This window comes from Tenebrio molitor, chromosome 4 (genome assembly GCF_963966145.1).
Source record: "Tenebrio molitor chromosome 4, icTenMoli1.1, whole genome shotgun sequence".
Lineage (NCBI taxonomy): Eukaryota > Metazoa > Arthropoda > Insecta > Coleoptera > Tenebrionidae > Tenebrio > Tenebrio molitor.
In genome coordinates this window covers 6,840,394-6,856,935 of record NC_091049.1, presented here as the reverse complement: position 1 = coordinate 6,856,935, position 16,542 = coordinate 6,840,394, and the positions used below count along the sequence as shown (strand labels likewise).

The 16,542-nt window shown below is 37.9% G+C and overlaps 2 protein-coding genes and 1 pseudogene across 2 annotated transcripts in view; 1 reads left to right on the top strand and 2 right to left on the bottom strand.

Annotated features, from left to right (window-relative positions):
- plx (PTB_TBC1D1_like and TBC domain-containing protein plx) overlaps positions 1 to 16,542 on the top strand; it is a 112,759-nt gene that overhangs the window by 17,015 nt on the left and 79,202 nt on the right. The window lies entirely within an intron of this gene.
- Syt7 (Synaptotagmin 7) overlaps positions 1 to 16,542 on the bottom strand; it is a 313,595-nt gene that overhangs the window by 279,148 nt on the left and 17,905 nt on the right. The window contains exon 2 of the mRNA XM_069044670.1: positions 6,327 to 6,489. The gene's annotated coding sequence lies outside the window, so the exon portion shown is untranslated. The remainder of the gene's footprint in view (positions 1 to 6,326; positions 6,490 to 16,542) is intronic.
- The window catches only part of LOC138128138 (uncharacterized), a 29,136-nt pseudogene continuing 24,058 nt past the window's right edge, over positions 11,465 to 16,542 (bottom strand).

Here is a 16,542-nt window from a genome sequence, read left to right as displayed (position 1 = left end):
ACTTTTTCGTGGGCGCAGGTTAAGTCGCAAATAGATCGTCGAGTTCGATATCACCGGGGTTGATTAGTTCATCGATGGGGTTGTTTATTTTGTGCGGGTCGAGAGAGGGTGGGCTTATTAGGAAAATTGGAATTTTCATTTAACCACCCCTCGGAGGAAAGAGTAATTGGCGTCGTTCCGTCTGTTCGTTGGAGGAATTAATGCAATCCAGCGAGAATTCATAATTGAAGACAGACCAAAACAGAGTCATACGCAATTCGTCCACCCCGGGAAGGGGTGAAAATTCGATCCTGATTAGATTACTCAAAGGACGGTGTCGATTATGCTGTGCCACATTGCGGCGGCGAACTCTCACGTCCGCCACCCCCGATCCGATAGATCAAAATCCCACCCTTTGTGTGGGCGCTTAATTTCTATTCAAAGCGAAAACGGTATCGCTTTTTTTGCCCTTCTTTTTCAATCCACTTTAGAATTAGCTTATTAGATTTAGTTATTTGAAAACATTTAACGTACGGTTTTTCCTTCAAAAGATCTAAATTAATTATACGAACTCTCTATAGTTTACATGTTGTAGACTTAGTATCAGAACTAAATTTGTATTTCTTATAAACTGTAACAAAATCCCACCTTTGTCTAGACGCTTAATTTCTATTCAAAGCGAAAACTGTATCGCTTTTTTTTTCGTTCTTTTTAATCCACTTTAAATTGAGCTCATTAGATTTAGTTATTTGAAAACATTTAACGCACACTTTTTCCTTCAAAAGATCTAAATTAATTCTACGAACGGTAGACATAGTTTGCAGGTTGTAGACTTAGTCTCAGAACTAAGTTTAATCTAATTATAAACTGCAACAAGATGCCACCTTTGTCTAGACGCTTAATTTCAATTCAAAGCGAAAATGGTATTGCTTTTTTTTTCGTTTTTTTTAATCCACTTTAGAATGAACTTATTAGATTTAGTTATTTGAAAATATTCTTTTGTAATATCTAGTTGTTAAAGGTGGATATCTGGACTGTTTGTCACCATGTAAACAACCTCATAACGGCCGGAGTCCGTTAAGGGTGTCCGTTATGAGCGGGAGCGGCCGTTATGAATGACCAAATAACTATAGCAACGTAGATCTAAACTTTATTTTTCAACTTTTTTACAATTGGTACAATAATTAATGTTTAATGTTATGGGACACACCTTGAATTAATCGAAATCCGTATGCCACTAGCAGATGTAGACGAGATCGAAGATGATGCTTCAGAATTTTAACACCGACACAAGCGCGATTTTGCAGGGAATAACGATGACCTCACTTGCTCTGCGGCCATCCGGACATCGGGAATATCTTGATCGCGATTTTTTATTGATTTCAGTCGTTTATTTTCAACGGAAAGTTAAGTGTTGAACAAATCTGACAAACAGCAGCAAATGGAGACAAGATCGAAGATGATGCTTCACTAACACAAGCGCGATTTTGCAGGCAATAACGGTGACCTCACTTCAGGACATCGGGAATATCTTGATTGTGGTTTTTTATTGATTTCATTCACTTATTTTCAACGGAAAGTTAAGCGTTGAACAAATCTGACAAACATCATTGAAACAATTTTTTTTCACAAACAACGGTCGACATGACGACGTCCTCCGCACACTTATTAATCATTCGGTTTTTTCGATGGCGTTGAAAAAAATGTATTTCAAAAAGATAATTGTGAACGAATCGTAGAGATATTACAAAAACTATTGTACAATACACGTCCGTTAGGGCCTTTACAGCCTCGCCAGTATTATTCGACTCGCTCTGCGAGCTCGTCTCACAAAATTTCTGGCTCGGCAGTAAAGGCTATCCTAACGGACTTCTACTGTAAAATACTATTAACGCACACTTTTTCCTTCAAAAGATCTAAATTAATTCTACGAACGGTAGACATGTTTGCAGGTTGTAGACTTAGTCTCAGAACTAAGTTTAATTTTTTATTTTTTTTCTCCTTTTTGCAATCCACTTTAGAATTAGCTTATTAGATTAAGTTGTTCGAAAACACTTAACTCTTAACTTTTTCCTTTAATAGAATTAACTCAATTCTACGAACCGTAGACATAGTTTGCGGGTTGTAGACTTAGTCTCAAAACTAAGTTTGTATTTTTATAAACTATAACATAACTCGAGTATGATGTTTTTTTACCACAAAAAATCTTATTTTTTTATATTATCACAATTTTAAAATTAGTGCAACACACTTTAAACCTTGTAGACTTAGTCTCGACATTAGCTACATATGCATATTTTTTTTGTAAAAATTTAGACTTGCTAACAGCGCATTTGTAGACGTAGTATCCTCTTGTAGACTTGGTTAGGTTGGCAGGTGTATATTTTTTGTCGATTTTGCAACTCCCATCCCCCTCGGACGGATTCAAGGGTGCAGAAGAATGTAAATTCAGCAGCATTTACAGCCGCCGACGTAAATATCCGCAGGTAATTGGTTGTTTCTCTCCGCCGAAACTGATATATCGCCGCGTCGACTAAAAGCGGGTCCGGTCCTGCGTTTCGCTTTTAATGGAGCGGCGGCAGTCGTGACGGATGGGGGCGGCGGCGTACAGCAGTGCGAAAGTGAATGTTCAGCCGCATAAAATTTTTCGGGGTTTTGAACTGGTCGACAATTTTTTTCATCTATTTCGGTGTCGAGGGTTGGGTACGTAAAGGTCAGCCCGTGTTCCCGATTTACTTATTCATCTCGCGCGTTATCGGCAACACACAGCCACCCCCCGGGGGCGCCAGTGCGTTTCTTTTGTTCGGTCCAAACAAATCAATTAAATCGGTAGATAGGAAGGTTATCGGTGTTGATTAGAACAATGCCGCTTACGCACGTCGCTGATACGGGATGTATTTATAGATTCGATAATTAATTTATCGGAGGAGGGCGGGGTAAACACGACCGATGGAAAAAATATATTTTATTTACTCCGAGGCGCTTTGTAAACGCGACACGCTCCCCCTTTAACGGCTCGATCGTGGATATTTATTGGAACGGAAAAGAGCGAGCGGAAATTCGAGGGGTGCAACATTAAGAGTCTTCGATTGTCAATTCTGGGTTAATTCGGTGCGAAGTGCTGATCGTTACTGCAACCCTTCCGGACCGAAGCCTGATTGAGCCAGTCGATGAGATGCGATTCGGGTTGTGGAGCGTGGCCGGTTAGCATACGTGTGAGGGGTGGGTGCATCGGATTATTGTAAAGCAATCACGTAGCGGGAGAGAAGTTTTAGCGGATTCGTTGATTGCGTTCGATTCGACTACACTGCTTGCGATGTAGGCCAGATGGTCCTCTTTCGAAAGAATAAATCACCGAAGTTGGGGGTGTTGGGGTTGAGTGAGTTATGACGAGTTTGGAACTAGGTCTAAGGAAGAGAATTAAAATTTTGATTTATTTAAAGTCGCGACATCAACGAGTGGAAATTGTGTGGGTGATAAATTGACCATGGGTGAGAGGGGGCTGAGTGGTTGTTACAAGGCCTAATTATTTTAATGTTTTAATTTTTTTTTCATATTTAATTAGCAAAAGAGAGAAATGTTTTTAATTATACAAAGGCTGCAAGGGCTTGCGTTGTAGCCTGTAACTTTTTCTGTTTATATTCTTGCTTAAATTAGCCTCAAAGATCTAAATTTGTTTCTTAAAGTATACAGGGTGTCTCAGCAAAGACTTTCGAGCCTCATAACTCAATTATTTTCCAGCGGATTTTTGTGAAATTTAAAATGCAGATATTTTAGACGGTGAAGAATAAAATTCTATTAATGCACTCACCCGAGTCTTGAAAACGTAATTTTTACATGCCTTTTAAAAATGTTGAATCAATTAAGATTTACATAAAAAATTGATCGTCAATAAAAAATGCTGTAGGGAAAACCTCGTCCTTGAAAGACGTCTGGTTTGCAAGAAAAAAGCAAAAAACTGTGTTAAACGTGGCTGCAAATGCAAAAACGTAGACGCGTATGAAACAAACGCGCAATTTTGCAGAATTTTGGTCATCCCTTTTCGCAGAAGCGCAAGTGACATATTTGACGTTTATCTTGCTAACCTTACAAACACTTACAAGGTTAAAGACAACATTTGGACGTAATTTATTTTACTGGATGCTTCAATTCTTCCATAAAGGACTAAAACATGATCGGGATATTTTAGCAAGGTAATTTAGTTCACGTACGTTTCCTGTGTCTTCAAATAAATTGACGACTCTCTTAACCTTACATTTTGTAAAGCCTACATTTGGATAGTGTTCCACGAGAAAACGAACTGTGTTATTGAAGTTCTTACGACACTCTCCATAGGCAATTTTTTTTTTCTTTTTTCAACAATATTGAAATTTCTGCCGCTGTAGTGTATTTTCAGAGTATTTTCAATAAATTTTCACAATTTGACGTTTCTAATAAAGCGCACTCAATTTTGACAGACTTTAAAGGGTGTACAAAATGTTGCTTGGCAATTAATCATCAATTGTTTCAAAAGGTAACTGCTCAAATACCTTCAAATTTTACATTAAATTTTTAACGACAAAATCTAATGTTTTCGTTGAATCAGACAAGTGATTTACTTAATTGTTTGTGTAGACCCCTATTTTTTAATGTTTAACAATCCAATAATAATCGCGCATAATTTTCGATAAAGGAAACATGTGTTAAAATTACATTTTTTAACTTGAGGTAATTTTATTATTACTAATTGAACCTTCACGGTCAAAAATATCTGCAATTTAAATTTCATAAAAATCCGTTGGCAAATAACCGAGATCTTAGGCTCGAAAGTCTTAGCTGAGACACCCTGTATATAGAGCTGATTAGTCCTAGACTTAGTCTCAATACTAAATGTGGCTATATTGTGCTATATTTTACAATATCGTCAAAAACACACCTGATCAATCTGAAAAAATCCAAATCAATTCTACAAATTGTAGACATATCGGGCCTTCAAATAAATATATATTTAGAGTAGGCGTAGGAGACATTCTAATTCTGTTAACAGTGTAAAGTAATTTTTGTAGGTAACCAATTATTCCCCGGAGTTACACAGGTTACATAGTAAGCTTTTTCCCAATTTCATATTGTCATATTCCGTGGAAGGGGAATAGGGAGAATGCACTACAAAAATTTAAAATATTTTCTAACCTAATTTTATTTCGTTAAAATATCAGATGTTTCTTGTGTCATTTTCTACGCTGGAAAAATGTTGCAAACAATTGAATTGCCATAGGTTGCTCTAAATATAAATTTATTTGAAGGCCCGTTAGTTTGGCAGTTATAACTTGTAGATTTAGTTTCAAGACAAAATATATTTTTGAGGTTTTCTAACCTGCGAAACTGTAATTTATCGGAGACATTCTTTTTTATAATGCCTTGTTTTCGTAATTCATGTTTTTGTGTAACTCTACCCTCGTTCTACCATCCCCCCATATATTTGAGCGGCCGTATAAATATTACACACCCAATGAGCACCCTCTTTGTTCGTGGTGGTACTTATGACCCAGGAAGCACTACTGTAATTCTATTTTTTATAGAGCAATTTTAAGTGAATGATGGGGGTTGAAATTGTACCTTGTGATATATCCCCAATAAATTCCAGGCACAATTTTTAGCAAACTCGCCATATGTTTTGTTAAAAAAAATCGTTCGTAACTAATCTATAAGACGAGAGCGACGATCCATAAAGTAAATATTTCTTGAGGACCCTTGGTCGGGTTTAAGCGGCCGCTGTGTTAACTGATAACCCTTGGGATGTGAAATATTCAAAAAATAAATCCTTCGGGGGTTGAAAAAAAATCGGCGGTTGCTCCCCAAACGATCCAAACTGAAAGAAGCCACTCCTTTCTGACGCAACTGGGACAAAGATTGTTTCATTTAATTGAGTCGAGGGTTGCGAAATCGTCGATTTTGCAAGACTGCCAACTTAAATCACGCTCATTTGTAAAATGTTGACTTTGTGGTGGTTGGAAGTGTGACGCGTTGGAACGGGGTTGGTTCCGGTAACATTCTCCGCATTCCGCCTCTTCTGTATTCATCGAACGTAGACGAAAATCTCGTCTCTGAAAGGGTGCGTTATTTGTCAACATTATCCTACAGATTCGACTTCTTTTTCTACCCCGTGTGCAGCTATTCCGAAAGCAAATGTCGCATTGCCGTGTGGGCCTCAGCCGCCCGACTTTACTTAAATATGCAAAACGGGGTCCCGGAGCCGCCACCGCCGGACAATTAGCGCCGACTCCGGCTCGCGTTTGACAAACGGGTCACGTAACGTAATCGCCCGGAGCCCGGACTCGGCGAAAATGACGCGGATTTTGTGGACTCACCTTTTTGCGCCGTCTAAGCTCCGCCGAAGGACATGGCCGTCCGGACTATTAAAGGACCCCCACTGGAACACACGGACACTCCGCCACTGGTCGCCCGGCTAACATTCCCCCGACACACGAATAAACACACAACGAGGGGGTGTAGGCGGCGGCGATAAACAACCTAAAACAAAACAACAATTATGACGGAGTAAACATCGTGGAGGGCGGCGAAGACAATAGGCATGATGGGGAGGGTTTATCAGGTGCGCCACGGTGTCCGGGAGTGCGTTCTGCCGGGGGCGGCGTCCGCGTAATTATTAAGAAAGTTGCATGCGAGCAAGTTTCGCCGGGTTTTATTAAAAGGAAAAGACGGGGATGGTTCGTACAGGGTGTTTTAATTTAGTGGGGGGTGGTAAAGCTCAAAGGAATATAAGTCAACGTTCGTAAATAAATACGAAACTTTGTTTGATGATGATAATAATGTGAGATCAAAGTATGTAGTTGAAAAAAAAACAAAGCTTTCAGGTTTCATCTCGTAAACTTTTTTAATTTCGTTTTGCGTTTATGTTGGTTGCATTGAGAAACGGAAAATATTGTTTAAAATTGGCATGCCGGTATAAAAGATATAATCCGGTCTAGATTTATTTCTGAAAGTGGCGTGGTTTATGTGTATTTAGTTTTCTCCCTATTGCGTTGAATGAAGCTATGAATTTGCACTTTCTGAAGGTAAAACTTTATCTAAAATTAGTTGAACCTCTTACGGGACGCAGATTGCATTTGTAGATTTAGTTTCAGTACTAATTTAACTTTAACAACTTTTCTCACATTATTCACTCGAAGAATTTTGTTAAGTCACTGAGTAATAATTATAATTGTTGAATTCGTTTTTGTTATGTATTGTCTTGGAAAACGATGAAATTCTTCTTTTTTAAATTCAATTCAAAGTTAATGACAAGTGAATCTAGTTTTCGTAGATTTCACTTTAAGGATTCTTTGTTGTGGTTAAAGGACGAGTTTGGATTTTTTAGCCATAACAGTGCTGATGTTACTGCAATATTATTCTCTCTGCAGCGGGCATCATTAGGTTTTTACATTTCTCGGAGATAGGTTTTGAAAATGATTTATTTAATTTCTCTTTGAAGTGTGTGTTAGGTATAGAAAAACAGAGCCTACTTCTGTTTTTCGTTATTTCTCTCTCTCTCTCTCTCTCTCTCTCTCTCTCTCTCTCCCTCTCCCTCTCTCTCCCTCTCTCTCGCTGAATTAATTGTCAATATAAAATATCCGAAAATTAGAAGAATTCAAAAAGTGAATGAAAACAATAATCAAAATAACAATAACTGATTGATAAAACAAAGTGAAACATTTTTCAAGTCGATATTTCCATCAATATATACAGGGTGTCTCAGCTAAGATTTTCGAGCCTAATATCTCGGTTATTTGCCAACGGATTTTTATGAAATTTAAAATGCAGATATTTTAGACCGTGAAGGTTCAATTAGTAATAATAAAATTATCTCAAGTTAAAAAATGTAATTTTAACACATGTTTCCTTTATCGAAAATTATGCGCGATTATTATTAGATTGTTAAACATTAAAAAATAGGGGTCTACACAAACAATTAAGTAAATCACTTGTCTGATTCAACGAAAAGATTAGATTTTGTCGTTAAAAATTTAATGTAAAATTTGAAGGTATTTGAGCAGTTACCTTTTGAAACAATTGATGATTAATTGCCAAGCAACATTTTGTACACCCTTTAAAGTCTGTCAAAATTGGGTGCGCTTTATTGGATACGTCAAATTGTGAAAATTTATTGAAAATACTCTGAAAATACACTACAGCGGCAGAAATTTCAATATTGTTGAAACAGGAAAAAAAATTTCCTATGGAGAGTGTCGTAAGAACTTCAATGACACAGTTCGTTTTCTCGTGGAACACTATCCAAATGTAGGCTTTACAAAATGTAAGGTTAAGAGAGTCGTCAATTTATTTGAAGACACAGGAAGCGTACGTACATCCAGTATAATAAATTACATCCAAATGTTGTCTTTAACTTTGTAAGTGTTTGTAAGGTTAGCAAGATAAACGTCAAATATGTCACTTGCGCTTCTGCGAAAGGGGATGACCAGAATTCTGCAAAATTGGGCGTATGTTTCATACGCGTCTACGTTTTTGCATTTGCAGCCACGTTTAACACAGTTTTTTGCTTTTTTTCTTGCAAACCAGACGTCTTTCAAGGACGAGTTTTTCCCTACAGCATTTTTTATTGACGATCAATTTTTTATGTAAATCTTAATTGATTCAACATTTTAAAATGGCATGTAAAAATTACGTTTTTAAGACTTGGGTGATTGCATTAATGGGATTTTATTCTTCACCGTCTAAAATATCTGCATTTTAAATTTCACAAAAATCCGCTGGAAAATAACTGAGTTATTAGGCTCGAAAGTCTTAGTTGAGACACCCTGTAGAATAATAGATAGAAGAATAATAAATAGTTCCTATCTAGGAATGGAAGAAAATAATGAATTTCAATTACATAGCCTAGATGGAATAAATTGGTAATAATTAGTCTTTCTCTTTGTCGTTGGAACGAGTTTAAATGCCTAAGATTTTTTTAGTGTTTTTCGCAAATTGCATTTAGCGTAATAGCAAGTCACTTATCACCTTTCGTGCCACATTCCACACCGACCCGAACAGTAATTTAACTCCGGAGCGATTTTTTTCGCCATCTTGCGGCGTCGACTCCTCCACTCCGGTCGCGTCCAATTAAACGTCGCAGGAATGTCAAAGGTCGATCGGTCGTCATTCCGAAATCGGAGCTTCCGCGCCCCACCTAAATTGTCAATCGTCGATAATTGCCATCATAAACATAATTTTCCCGAAGAGGACGAGACCGCATCGGTGCAACGATCGACGATCGAACACTGCCATCAACTAAACAAAATAAATTATGCAGAAAGCCGTCCACGTTACATCGGAAGCAACTGTGGAAACATCCAAATTGACAAATAATGCACGACGCCCTGCCTACCAAAAAGCGGTATTTCCCGCGAGAGTCGAACACGAGGACGGGGTTTTAAAAACGACAAAACCGTAATTTTTCATCGAGGAACGCGATCTCTATTGAATTTGCCGGTTTGCATGTTGCGGGGTTGAAATTTTTTTGGGGGATTTTTTTTAGGGATTTTTGTCGCGATGAATTGACTCGTCGAGTACTGAAGCTAGATCGATTCGGTTTTATAGTGTAATGCGGACGCGGAACGTTTGCTTTGCGTTTGCCATCGAACCAGACAGGTTTTACGACCCTCTAAATCATGAAAAGGGTTATATCAGAGTGTTGTCTACTTAAATTAATGTCGGACCGTGACGGATGGAACTCCATTTTCATTAATAGCGACGATAAGCCATAACAATAACCGATAATTTAGCGACGAATCAGCTAGTTTATTGTTCGGCGACGGGCGAATTGCCCTAATGAAGAATGCCCAAAAGGAAAATCTAATTTTAGTGTCGAGCTAATGACGATTTGTTAAGCGTCGTAAATTCCAGTTTTGTCCGATGGCGCCGGAGATTCACTTGAAATTCGAAGATTCTTGTATAAATGAGACATTTTCGAGAATTGCAGTTGCGCAAGAAAACGGCATCAGTGAAATTAAAAAAAATATATGCTAAGGAGGTGAGCGAAGATGTTCGAGTGCGTCTTTCGGAGAAGAAAGGAACGAATTTCGTTAATTTAAATGTCTCGCGTTTGTAAATAAACGAACGGGCTAAGAGAAAAGTTGATTAGTCAACGTCGGCATCAAAGGAAAAATGTTAACACAACGAAAATTAGAAAACGTTCGAGTTTTGTTTGTTTGAACTAGCATTTGTGGCATTTACGTTTCTCGCATGAGCCGTTCGGATTTGGTAATTAACAGAGAAAAGGACAACGATTTTAATTAAGAAGAGGTCGCGAGACATTTCCATTTTGCTTAATAATTTGCAGACGAAGATTGAGTGGTCAGATATTTCAAGAAAATTTGTTTCGTCGAGAATTTATACAGATGATAAGGCAAAGTGTTTCAAAATGATTGGGATATCTTATTAGGTTTTGACAAGAGCGTTTAGGTTTACCAATCAAACAATATTAACTAAATCAGTTTGTAATGGTTTTTAAGCAATTACAACTCTTTAGAATAATAAAATGTTTTGACTAGTTTTCTTTGGGTAAACCCGAGGCATCGTTTCACTTTCTTGTGAATTTTAAAATATTGACAACAGGCAATGAATGGCAGAAATGATATTTGACACTTGTCAGCTGCTTGGAGGTTATGTTTGGTGTAGTGTAGTGCGAAACCTTATCGTCGAAAGGTGGCAAACATTTTTTTCCGATCCAAGCATCCTACGATATTACAATTATTTTGGAACACTTTGTATATGTGTAGGAAATTATGTTGATTTGTTTTATAAGTATAAGTATTAATTTTGTGAAATACGTTTCTTTTGCGAAAACATTCTGTACTTATTAAGATTGTGAGTGTAGACACCCTTCAGTTCCTTTGGTCCGTCCAGTGCATATGAAAGAGAAATGTAAGAACATGAAGCTTTTACTTGAAAAGTTTCAGTACTCGAGCTACTGTTGCAACGTTCATAGTGACTTTGTAGCAGTATTAAAGAAGCTACACGATGATTAGACAAAGTTTTGTTATTGTTGGATGAGCCAGGAATAGTCAGTACAGCACCATCGCCAAGAAAAGAAATACTCTTTTGATTTGATTTTCCCTAATCTGTCTCAGTTCTGCTTCCGCGAATTGAAAATTCTCAAACGCACGCACCTGTCGGTTCTCGATTTTTCCTTCCGTTGATTGCTATTAAGGCCTGTTTTCCTTCGCCAAGATTGAGTAGACTTTTTTGGGGTAGGCGATAAATATTCGGGTTTTTTTCGGTTTTTTTCGTGACTGGGTGTATGTACTTCGTCTTCAGTTTTCGCTTCAATATTGCCGATTTCGGGATCTAGGCGAAACCTCCGTACCCTGAGTTGTTCTCCGTTCTGTGACTTTGTGCGTACGGAAATTCCAGGAGTCACGGCTTTTACGCCCCAAAGAAAAAAGACCTCATATCGACTGAGTAAGTCACAATTTTCAACCATGATCAGTTCTAATTCGCCTCTCCTTCATTCCATGAAAGGGTCTTTCTTTAAGGGTCTTCTCTTTTCCCTTCTTTCTTCTCTGGTCCCGTCGAAGTGGGCCAGCGCCTGGAAAGGACACGTGTGGACCTTCCGTCTTTCCGAGAACCAGCAGCGGCCGCAATTGCCGCGGAACCACGGTCGCAAGATCAACCTCCGAAGGACGACCCTAAAGAGGCTTACGTCAGATCGTTCCGTCTGAATTTGGAATCGTCGGGAACAGAGCTTCTATTTAAAACAAAATTCCCGTTGTGACCTGGGTTAGCCGCCCCGCAAAACCATAATCGGCGCCATCGTCAACCACTACCATCGACAGTGGGCAGACAAATTAGCCGCCATCCGTACCTCGCGTCACGGAACTACCAGTCTACTCCCTATTGCGTCAAATTTGGGAGGGAACGAATCCGAATTTACTTATTTAAGGAGGGGGATATGGTCACGGTTCGAAAATCCCGTTCCGTTTGTTCCTTCGTTTTAGTAAATGTGGCCGGAGTGGAAGGCCCATGGGTTCCACTAATGGTTGGGGATACCATCGTTACTCGAACACCTCAAGAGTAACCAACTCGGTAAACGCTCGTTTACGATTAGGTCGAGAGTGACCACATTGACACATTTTTACTACTGCCAATGACAGAATACTCATGAGATTTATCCTTTTCAAAAGTGTACTGATCATTTGACGCAATACTCTTATTCTGAGACACTTCACCTGAATCCGCCGCTTCTTTCAAAATTTCCTCTAGAGTTATATAATCTTTACCACTCTCTCTGCGAAAAATGTCCGTCTGAAACACTATTAGCTTCGTCTTGGTCGCCACTGATCACTCTTGGTTGGTAAAACGCCTCGTGTAGCATGTTGTTCACGACGTAGAGACTTATCGCTGTTAAGAAGTCCTCGTTGTCTGACTTGAAAGTACAACAGAAATTGTGTTGCTTCTGCAATATCAGCGATCTCAGCGCTACATTGTGGTGCCAATGGCTCAAGTCTTCGGGTGATATGAGTGGGTCTAGAAGGAAAACCATCGCGGTGTTGTAATCGCAGTGGTTCTGTTGCCAGAAGGCTTAAGTGTGATTTTTATCTCTCTCGGACTTACTTTGAAAACTGCTGGAAATTTAGTCAGGTGGATTGTGATGGGTTTGGAGCGCTCTTGATCTAGAGTGTTAGCCAAATCTAAGAAAACAAATGAGACTGAATGTACGACAAGTCGACCAAATACATATGTTGTGAGAAGGGCTTGCAAGGAGGGTGGTGGGTACAGACCGTTACCACCGTCGTTTCGCCGCTGCTCTTGCAACAATTTCCCTCCAAACTCTCTGTCTATCAACGTGTAGATGAAGAGAACACTTTGAGACGACGAAAAATTTTCTTCGTTCAGAACCTTGAGCAGTACCCTCCTATGGTTATAAAACTTGGTCAAGAAAGGGGGTACGCCGTGATGGGACATTCGGGCAAAAGTCCCACGTTTAGCAACCACTGTAGAACTTCGAAGTACACCGAAACTATTTGCAATGAACTGCTCCATCATCACGTCGCGATTTTAGATCAACATCGACAATTTGATCGTGACGAATGTATAGAGCGAAACCCAGTTCTTCAGCTATCTTATGCAACTGTTGAGTAAGCTGTTCGTGTTGTTGTCTAGCCTGAGTTGCGAATAGTGGAAAAGTGAGACGCAGAAATTGTCGCATTGCGTCTTGAGAGTGACGGCACGTTGGAAAATTCCAATTTATTAGGAGCTCAAGAGAGCAGACCATCTAAAGAAACCTTCCGTGAGTTCACTGTAACTCGCATTTGCACAATCACTCCATCAACCGGTTTTTGAGGGCCCCACCCAGTATAACGTCGTGTTGCTGATTTGTCGAAATGAGTATATTTACTGGTAAATCAGTCCTAAAGCTATAATTTGTTAATGAACTTCAGCAGATTCTGTTAAACACAAAGGACCCGACGGACGGCTCGATTTGGGCCAACAGGGCTTTCTGTACCCCGTTGTCGTGAAGAAAAGAGAAAAACTGCGTCGTTTTGAAGCAATTGCGTCAGTTAAAAAAAAAAGGGAGTTGGCTAGAAGTATTCTTCAAGTCTTTGGGCTCCTCTAAACTGCTGCAATGAATTTTGATCCAAATGAACGTCCAATATTGGGAGAGATTTATTAGTGGCGGAATTGATCCAGTCGTTAAGATGTATCTGTAACATGTACCTAGGTAGAGCGGAACTGAGGATTTGGCACACTTGGCATCTGGTCTTTTTACCACTGGTTCAGGTCGAACGCGACCAAGAAAGTGTCCGTTTCCATGTTGCTGAACCACACGCTTCAGACATTTACAGATGCATGAAGTGAGACCGTCTTCGTTAGGGTCGTAAGGAGTCCTTCTTTATTTGCCGAGCTTTGAATAATCGAATTGAATTTTAAACAAAACCGCCCACGAGGTTTGGACAGTTTTTTGTGACCTTCAGAGACTTCTCATTCTCTGGTAGACAGTTGGAGTGTTCGCAGCGCGTACTTACATTAAGATTCAAAAAAATTCAAAAATACAAACTGATAAAATCGAAGTAAACCGTTTTTTCTACTAGAGTTTGGAAAACTTCAACATTGTAATACTAATTTGAGTTAGGAAAAGTGAAAAATTTCCTACTAAGGGCGGAAATAATATTTCAACACTAAAAGTTCAATTTTGGTCGTTTCCTGGGATACGTAACGTAAAAACTGGTATTTATAATTGAGACAAAAGCTTAAACGCCTTCACAATTTTTCATTAATAAATTGTTTCTCTATGGTAACGAAAGCAGAACAATTTTGATTTCGCTTTTTAATTTAGAAATAATTAATAGTATATTAAAAATATCCAAATTTTATGTATTTTCCAAACTCCAGTAGAAAAAATCATGTGTGCAATTCGTAGGAAAAGTGTTTTTTTCGTACTCGACGCGTTTTTAATCTCGACTTCGTCTCGATTAAAAATCCCGCATCTCGTACGGAAAAAAATCACTTTTCCTAACTTATTGCACAAATAGCTATTGTGTGCGTAAATGTTCATTATCCGAATTTGTGTTGAATTTAATAAATGTGAATGTGAAGATATAAATTGTAACCTAAATTTTTCAAATGTCAGTTTTTGTCTGTCTGAGAGTAACCACATGTTACTGCAACTATCCAGGCTGCAGTAGTGCAGTTCATTTATCTATCAAATGAGTGTTTACTTATCTCGAAAAAACGTTTTACAGCAAAAAAATCCGAAAAAAATAATTTTGGGTTTTTATTTACATAATTACAAATTTATTTAGGTGCCTACTAACCAACCAAAAGACAAGCATTGCTTCGAAGTTCTATTTATATTATTACTAGAGGTCGCCCAGCGGTCGAAATTCGACCGTTATTCATTAAATTTTTAAGTTTGAACGTTATTGAGTTTTTTTTATAAAACTCAATATATGTAGGTACAGTCGATGGACAAATAAAACTGGGACAAAAATGACAATCACATAATTAAGTCAAAATTTACAAATTTGCATCGTTTAATTACGGCTTTATCACAAATAGGTTAACATTGGTATGACATATTATATAGACACTGACAAATATATTGACAATTCAATGGTCTGATTTACATAGATTAAATTTTAAGTGTCCCAGTTTTATTTGTCCAGCAACCGTACCTCTATAATCATTGCATATATTTTTTTTTGAATTTACGTCAGCTGCGAGCGTGTACAAATACGTCAATATGCATTAATTTTCGAGTTAATTTGAAAAATACGAACTATAGGAAAAATGAGTTATAGTTTGGCTAAGCCATATTTAAAAAACGATAACGGGTTTTTTGACATTTCCTTGGGTTTTTTTTATTGCTATACTGGCCAGGTTTCGCCAAGGCTACACAGTTAATTTGACTATCTTTTTCAAATTATATAAAATTTAAATAAAAAATGAATACAAAAAATTAAAATGAAATAAAGAATACGTGCTTCGTATTTTTTTATATATTGAAACAAAAAAACCGGGCGGTTGTCCATTGAACTTAAAATATGTATGTAGTTTGAAAAGGAATTTAATGATTTAAAACTTCTGTGTAGACGATGTTTTTTGTAAAAACTCTTTCATCGTTTGCTAAATGCCCTTGACCGTTATATTCGGAAATATAAAATCTCAAACCGAATGATCGAACTCTACTTGCTGCGACGTACAATTGACTATGTGTAAAAACTGGCTGCCTCAATAAAATTCCAATTTTTTTTAATGTTTGTTTTTGAGACTTATTTATTGTCATCGCAGGTATAATTGTAAATTGAGTTATTTGAAAGTTAAATGGTAAAATAGGAATATGTTAAATTTATACGTGGAATCAAAATTCTCTTATTGCGTGCGGTTCCAGTGAAAACTTCGCAATCAGTAGCACTACGATGCATAAACTTGATGCGCATTCTTGTTCCATTGACTAATGCTTCCTTTGTATTTAAGTTTCTGATCAGTAAAACGATGCAATTAACTTTCAAAACTAACTTATGTGGTGGAAAACCTCTAATAGTCAAAGAAATTTGTATTTCACTCCAAAGATTTTTTTTTATAAATAATCTAAGTAAATTCCCTCTTGGAGTGGATTTCACTGCGGGGGGATTAAGCAGAGACGATAGTAACGTTTTTTCATTTTTTTTTGTATTTTGGTATGTAAGTGTATACTTGTGATACATTGTTCTTTTTACACAAAAAATCTTCATCAGAATTGTTAAAAAAATTATGTGTTCGCATGTGAAATTTTTTTAAATGACATTTAGTTCCTTTGTATTAGGGAATGCACGTTAATTAAACTGGTCAACTTAGACACGTTTGTTTTATTTCGGGTATTGGCTCCGGAGTATTATTGGATCCGGATACTCCCGTACCAACAGCGCCGGAGGATCTTGGCGCCCCTTCTTGTCTTTTTGGGTTGAGTTAACTCTTATCTTTTACCCCGTCCCAAGGCTGAGCTACCGGCGACTATTGCCAACAGCCGACCTAAATTGAAAACTTTAAAGAACCTAAATTTATCGCAGCAAGTGAAAAATAGTAGATTATGTCACTAAGAATTGA